The following is a 7501-nucleotide window of genomic DNA, read 5'->3' as shown; positions in this document are numbered from 1 at the left end:
GAATAACTGAAATAACTCTCTGACCTACTGAATAACTAATAAACTCTCTGGACCCACTGAATAACTAAATAACTCTCTAAACACACCGAATAACTAAAATTAACTCTCTGACTCTACTGAATACACTAAATAACTCTCTGACCTACTGAATAAACCTAAATGAACTCTCTGACCACACTGACATAACTAAATAACTCTCTGACCCACTGAAATAACTAATAACTTCTTCTGACCCACTTGAAATAACTAAATAGCTCTCTTGACCTACTGAATAACTAATAACTCTCTGACCACTGAATAACTAATGACTCTCTGACCTACTGAAATAATCACAATAACTCTCGACCCACTGAATAACTAAATAACTCTCTGACCCACTTGATAACTAAATGACCTCTCTGACCCATGAATAACTTGGACCTCACTCCAGCCGCCATAGGGCTCTGGTTTAAAAGTAAGTGCAACTACATAGGGCTTCTGGTTTATAAATTAGTGTACTAACATCGGGCTCTGGGTTTAAAAGTAGTGGTACTACAATAGGGCTCTGTTAAAAGTAGTGTACTTACTATAGGGCTCTGGTTAAAAGTAGTGTACTACATAGGGCTCCTGGTCAAAGTAGTGTACTACAATAGGGCTCTGGTTAAAAGTAAAGTGTACTCATAGGCCTGTGGTTAAAATTAGTGCCTTACATATGGGCCTCCTGGTTAAAAAGTACGTGTACTACATAGGGCTCAGGTTTAAAAGTAAGTGTACTACATAGGCTGTGGGTTAAAAAATTTGTGCACTTACATAGGGCTCGTGGTTACAACGTAGTGTACTACATAGGGCTCTGGTATAAAGTAGTTGTAACTACATAGGGCTCTGGTATACAAGTAGTGCACTACATAGGGCTCTGGTATGAAAGTAGTGGCACTACATAGGGCTCTGGTATAAAGTAGTGTACTACATAGGGCTTGGTGTAAAAGTAAGTGTACTACATAGGGCTCTGGTATAAAGTAGTGCACTAACATAAGGGCCTCTGGTATAAAGTAGTGTACTACATAGGGCTCTGGTTACTAAAGTAGTGCACTACATAGGGCTCCTGGTTAAAAGTAGTGCACTACATAGGCTTCTGGTATAAAGTAGTGTACTTACATAGGGCTGCGTGGTATAAATAGTGGTACTACATAGGGCTCGTGGTATAAAGTAGTGTACTACATAGGGCTTCGGTAATAAAGTGTGGCACTACATACGGGCTTCTGGTATAAAGTAGTGCACTACTATAGGGCTTCTGGTATAAGTAGTGTACTACATAGGGCTCTGGTATAAAGTAGTGCACTACATAGGGCCTCTGGTATAAAGTAGTGCACGTACATAGGGCTTCTGGATAAAAGAGTGCACTACATAGGCTTCTGGTATAAGTAAGTGGCAACTACATAGGGCTCTGGTATAGAGTAAGTGGGTAACTACAATAGGGCTCTGTATAAAGTAGTGCACTAATAGGGCTCTGGTATATAATAGTGCACTACATAGGGCTCTGTATAAAGTAGTGTACTTCGGCAAGACATACTAAATGCTGCATTTTTTTTTCAAAAAGGGAACATGTTTTTGCATCTAAAAGGAATGCAATGTGCACACAGAGAAGGACAGCTAGTTGAGGCTCCCAGCATTCCAAAGCACACCCAACCTGAATGAATGCAATCTCTGATCCACCTGAACTGAGTGTTGATGGCGTAGAGTGATAAGAGAGAGATGGAGAGAAGAAAGAGTTGGAGAGAAAGAGAGAGGGTAGAGAGAGTTAAAGAGTGCCCATTTGTCAATGGGTTGCTTTGTTTTGCTTTCTCGCGTGGGGGAGATAAAGGACAGTAGATAACTGTCAAGTAATACATGACTTAACCAACCGACTCCTCTCTCTATCTGTCCCCTCTCCTCTCTCTTCTCTTCTCCCTCCTCCCTCTCCTTCCCTCTCCCCAGCTCTCTCCACTATCTTCCCTCTCCTCTCCTCTTCTCTTCTTCCTCCTGCCCCGCCCTCTCCCTCCTCTCTATCTTCCCCTCTTCCTCTCTCCTTCCCCTCTCCTCCGCTCCTCTCTCTTCTCTTCCTCCCTCCTCTCCCCTTCCCTCTCCTCCGTCACTCTCCTCTTCTCTTCTCCACTCTCCCCTCTCCTTCCCGTCTCCTCCACTCCCTCTTGTTCCCTCTCCCTTCCCTCTCCTCACCTCTCCTCTCCATCCCTTCTTCCTTCCCTCTCTCCGCTGCTCTTGTCCTCTCCTTCCCTTCCCTCGTCCTCTCCTCTCATCTCCTTCTCTTTGGGTGTGTGCATGCTTGCCGTGTGGTGGAAGGGAATCTAACTGTTTTGGTCTCTTGAGCAAGCAAGTATAATCTTTGTGCATAGCCTACAGGTATATTCTGTTGCCTTTTCAAAAATGGTGAGCTAACCATATTAAGCCATATTCAAGGATAGGCCTAATTAACATGTTTGACCTTAATTACCAGCTTACATTTTTTAGCCCGTCTATTGCTTTCGATGGCAGGCGGCTTCAGAAAAAGGATCAAGGAAGCGTAAATGGATCTTGTGGCATCGGCAACAGAGTGGTTTTTGTTTACTAGTCATAAGACTGAAAAACCCGACAAAAACAACACCAGCTCAGGGCCTCCTCCAGTCCCAAAACAAAGACGCTGTTCTTTGTGTATCCTGCGTAGGCATTACAAGCGAAGAAGTGAAGAAGCCACAGAATAGTTTAACAGGTATGAATAGATTTGTTTGGTGTCCGTCCTTTAGCCTAGCTTAATGAGTTCATTAGTAAACACAAACGAAAAACATCTTTAGAAAACATTTGTTTGCAACAGAACAAATTCAAAAAATGAGTGTTTCTATTGGAACCAAGTGGTGATAATCCTCCGTGTGTTTCCGTGTGTCGCCTAATGACCTGGACGCTCTTAATCGCAGTCAGATGCTCTTATGGAATGCCTTGGAGACCTGAGTTTAGTCACAGACCCTATTGTGAGAGACCAATGGGGGGAGGGGGGGGGGGGGGTTTGAGGAGGAAAGGAACTTTCCATTAACTGAGTACACATGTGTTAAACCAGGTTATTGTTGGGTTTAGCTCAACAAACCACCAAGGCTCAGAGAGAGGGACAGCCGCCAGAGAAAAAAAAAAAAGAACTTCAAAGGAAGTAACTGAAGACTTACAATGATTATCCAGAAACCGCTAGATTATGGTTGCCTATTTTACTACAACTAAATACTTTTAAGACAGCAACGATTAACACACTAAAAACAATCTTCCTTAATAGAGAGTCTTTAACAGCCCATGCCAGTAAAATTGTGTATTTTTTACTACCCTTTTTAAAGGTCCCTTTCTATATTTCATTGAGAATATTGTTTGAAGTTGGGGCCTATTCCTCTGTCTCTGCCTCTTCATGGAATCCACACCCTACTTTGATATTCCAGGCACTATAAATGAGGACAAGAAACACAACACAGGGTCACGTGATCAAACTCTTTTTTGTATCACTTGTTTGAATCGTCCACAGCGCACCCACATTCAAACTTTAATGGAAACGGAACTAGGCAGGGGGGGGGGATAGGGGGGATAGGGGGGGCAGGAAGAGGGTCAAAGCCCCTCTTTCAACTACAAAGCCCTGCTATTACTGACCAATCAGTGGAATAATGAACAGTTGTTTTTGAAGAACAGGGGAGAATTGTCCGCTTACAGAGGGAGATAGACAGAGATACGGGGGGGCAGAGGAGAGAGAGACAAGAAGGGGGGGCAGAGAAAGAGAGAGGAGAGAGACAGAGAAGGGGAGCAGAGAGAGAGAGAGAGAGAGAGGCGAGAGAGAGAGAGAGAGAGGAGAGAGAGAGAGAGAGAGAGAGAGAGAGAGAGAGAGAGAGAGAGAGAAGAGAGAAGAGAGAGAGAGAGAGAGAGAGAGAGAGAGAGAGACAGAGAAGGGGGGACGAGAGAGAGAGAGAGAGAGGGACAGGAAGGGGGGGACAGAGAAGAAGAGAGAGGGAGACAGAGAGGGGGACAGAGAGATGAGAGACAGATGGAGAGTGTGGGCCTTTGTGTGTTTTTGACTCCATACTGACGGACAGCAGCAGATATAGATTAAGTATAGTGAGCAACATGGTGATTAACAGAACTAACTAGCGCCCCTCAGAGCGGGGTGCGTGTGTGGTGTGTAGTTGTGTGTGTGGTGTGTGTTGTGTGTTGTTGGTGGGTGTTGTGGTGTGTGTGTGTGTTGGTGTGTGTGTGTGGTGTGTGTGTGTGTGACCCAGTGGTCACTGTCAGCTTTCCCATTGCGTCACAGCACTGCCCCAGGGGTCACATACATGGGTCCACCAGATAACCACGGAGTAACCTTAAACAACACTGCTAGGTCTCTCACACACACACAACACCAAAAGACACACACACACATACAAAAAAACACACACACAAACAGACACAACACAACACACAAAGACACACACAAACACAGCTGGGTTGGAAGACAACCTGGAAAACAAGGCCCTGTGGTGTAGAGCCAGAGAAGATAACTATGATAGCCAATGAAATGGCTGTGTATTACTGTGGCCGGGTAGCCTCTCTAAGCCAAACACGGACCCCCCCCCGCTTGCCCCATGGAGAGAAGCCTCAAACACGATCTCATGCTTCCACAGGCGGACAAGTCTTTATACTGCATTACTGCTTCCTCCCTGTATCAACAAGGTCATTTCAATGAAATCCACTTCAAAAGGAATGGAGGGCCACAATGAACCCACTTCAAGGATGCAAGGCAAATGAACCCCACTTCAGGATGGAGGGCACAGATGAACCCCACTTTCAGGATCAGGGCACAATGAATCCACCTTTCAGGATTTGGAGGCAACAATGAATCCACTTCAGGATGGAGGGCACAATGGAACCCCATTCAGGATGCAGGGCACAATGAATCCACTTCAGGATGCAGGGTCAAATGAATCCCCACTTTTCAGGATGGAGGGAAGAATGACATCCCACTTCAGGATGGGAGGGCAGAATGAATCCCACTATCACGGATGCAGGGCACATGAAATCCCACTTCAGGATGGGGGCCACAATGAATCCCACTTTCAGGATGCAGGGCAACCAATGAGATCCACTTCAGGATGGAGGGCATCAATGAATCCCACTTCAAGGATGGAAGGCGCACAATGAATCCCACTTCAGGATGGAGGGCAGCAATGAATCCCACTTCAGGATGGAGGGCACAATGAATTCCCCACTTCAGGATGGAGGGACGAATGACACCAATTCAGGATGGAGGGCCCAATGAACACCAAACCTTACAGGATGGGAGGGGCACAATGAATCCCACTTCAGGATGGAGGGCACAATGAACCCCACTGGTCAGGATGGAGGGCAAACAATGATCCCCACTTCAGGATGGAGGGCAACAAGTAATCCCACTTCACAGGATGGAGGGCCCAATGAATCCCACTTCAGGATGGAGGCGCACAAGAACCCTCACTTCAGGATGGAGGGCACAATGAACACCACTTCGAGGATGGAGGGCACAATGAACCCCATTTCAGGATGGAGGGCAACAATGAATCCCACTTCAGATGGAGGGCACAATGAAACCCCACTTCAGGATGCAGGGCCCAAGAACCGCCACTTCAAGGAATGGAGGGGCACAATTTGAATCCCACTTCAGGATGGTAGGGCACATATGAACCCCACTTCAGGATGGAGGGCACAAATGAATCCCACTTCAGGAGGAGGGCCACAATGAACCCCCTTCAGGATGGAGGGCACAATGAATCCCACTTCAGGATGGTAGGGCACAATGAACCCCACTCTCAGGACTGGAGGCACAATGAATCCCCCCACTTTTTCAGGATGGACGGCACCAATGAACCCCACTTCCAGGATGGTAGGGCACAATGAACCCCACTTCAGGATGGAGGGCACATGAACAGCCCATCTTCAGGATGGAGGCAGAATGAATCCCAATTCAGGATGGAGGCACAAGCAACGCCACTTCAGGATGGAGGCGCACAATGAACCCCAACTTCAGGATGGAGGGCCAAATGAACCCCACGTTCAGGATGCAGGGCACAATGAATCCCAACTTCAGGATGGAGGGCAAATGACTCCCAACTTCAGCGATGGAGGGCACAATGACCCACTTCAGGATGCAGGCACAATGAATCCCTGTATTTCCCCTACATAAGTGCCAACTACTGTTTTTGACCAGGACCCATCCCCTACATAGTGCACTACTTTACAGCTCCATAGTATCTGACCAGGCCCATCCCTACATAGTGCACTACTTTTGAACAGAGCCTCTTTGGACGCCTGGACAAAAGTAGTGTCACTAAATAGGAATAGGGTGCAGCAGTTTTGCGTCTCTGACTAGTCACAAAGTTCATAGCAAATTGTTCGCACCCTCCTCGCTGCTTCCCTCTGCAATTAAAGACAACTGTGCAAACGGAACGCTAGCTGCTACTGCGACCGCGGTGGCTGGAACTACCTCCCATCTCTTTGCTCACTCAGGAGGATGGGAGAAGCCATGTGTGGCAAGGCAAAAATAGTATGCAATCGGCCAAGGCAACAAGCACCATGTCTAACCCAACAAAGAGAAAAGATTAAAGCATGGGTGGGGTTGTAACATGGGCCACGTCTGCATGTATGAAGAAGGACTTTTAAAAACAACAGAATATGGACAGTCTTCCTATTACTAGTTTTATGGTGGTTTAGTTGTCGTGGTGGAATCTTTAGTTGTCAGTGTCTGTGTGTTAATTTTGCGTGTGGATCTAGTTGTCGTTTGAATGCGCGTGAATCTTAGTTGTCGTTTACTAGTGTCGGTGAATCTTAGTTCCGTGGCAACTTTAGTGTGGGATACTGTCGTTTGGAATCAGTTGTCGTGTGGAATCTTATTTGTCGTGTGGATCTTAGTTGTCGTGTGGAATCTTAGTTTGTGGTCGGTGTCGGCTAGAATCTTTAGTTGTCGCGTGTTGGAATCTTAGCTGTCGCGTTGGAATCTTAGTTGTCGCGTAGAATCTTAAGTTGTCGTTGGAATCTTAGTGTCGTCTTGAGAATCTTAGTTGTCGTGGTGGAAGGCTATGTTGTCGTGTAGAAATCTTAGTTGTCCTGTGGGAATCTTAGTTGTCGTGTGGAATCTTATTCGTGTGTGGAATCTGTGTCGTGAATCTTAGTTGTCGCTTTGGAATCTTAGTTGTCGTTTGGAATCTAGTTGTCGCCTGTGAAATCTTAGTTGTCGCGTGGAATCTTAGTTGTCGCGTGTTAATCTTAGTTGTCGGCGTGGAATCATTAGTTGTCGCGTGGAAATCTAGTTGTCCGCGTGGAATCTTAGTTGTCGACGTGTAATCTTATTTCGTGATCTAGTTTCGTATCTGTGTGAATCTTAGTTGTCGTTGAGGTCGTGTGAATCTTAGTTGTCGTGTGGAATTTATGTCTTTATCTTAGTTCGCGTGGAATCTTATCGTTTGATCTTGTCTTGGCAATCTTAGTTAGCGTTTGATGTACTCTTAGTTGTCGA

This window comes from Salvelinus sp. IW2-2015, unplaced genomic scaffold (genome assembly GCF_002910315.2).
Source record: "Salvelinus sp. IW2-2015 unplaced genomic scaffold, ASM291031v2 Un_scaffold3378, whole genome shotgun sequence".
NCBI classification, from domain to species: Eukaryota; Metazoa; Chordata; class Actinopteri; order Salmoniformes; family Salmonidae; genus Salvelinus; species Salvelinus sp. IW2-2015.
Note: the sequence above shows the minus strand (reverse complement) of the source record.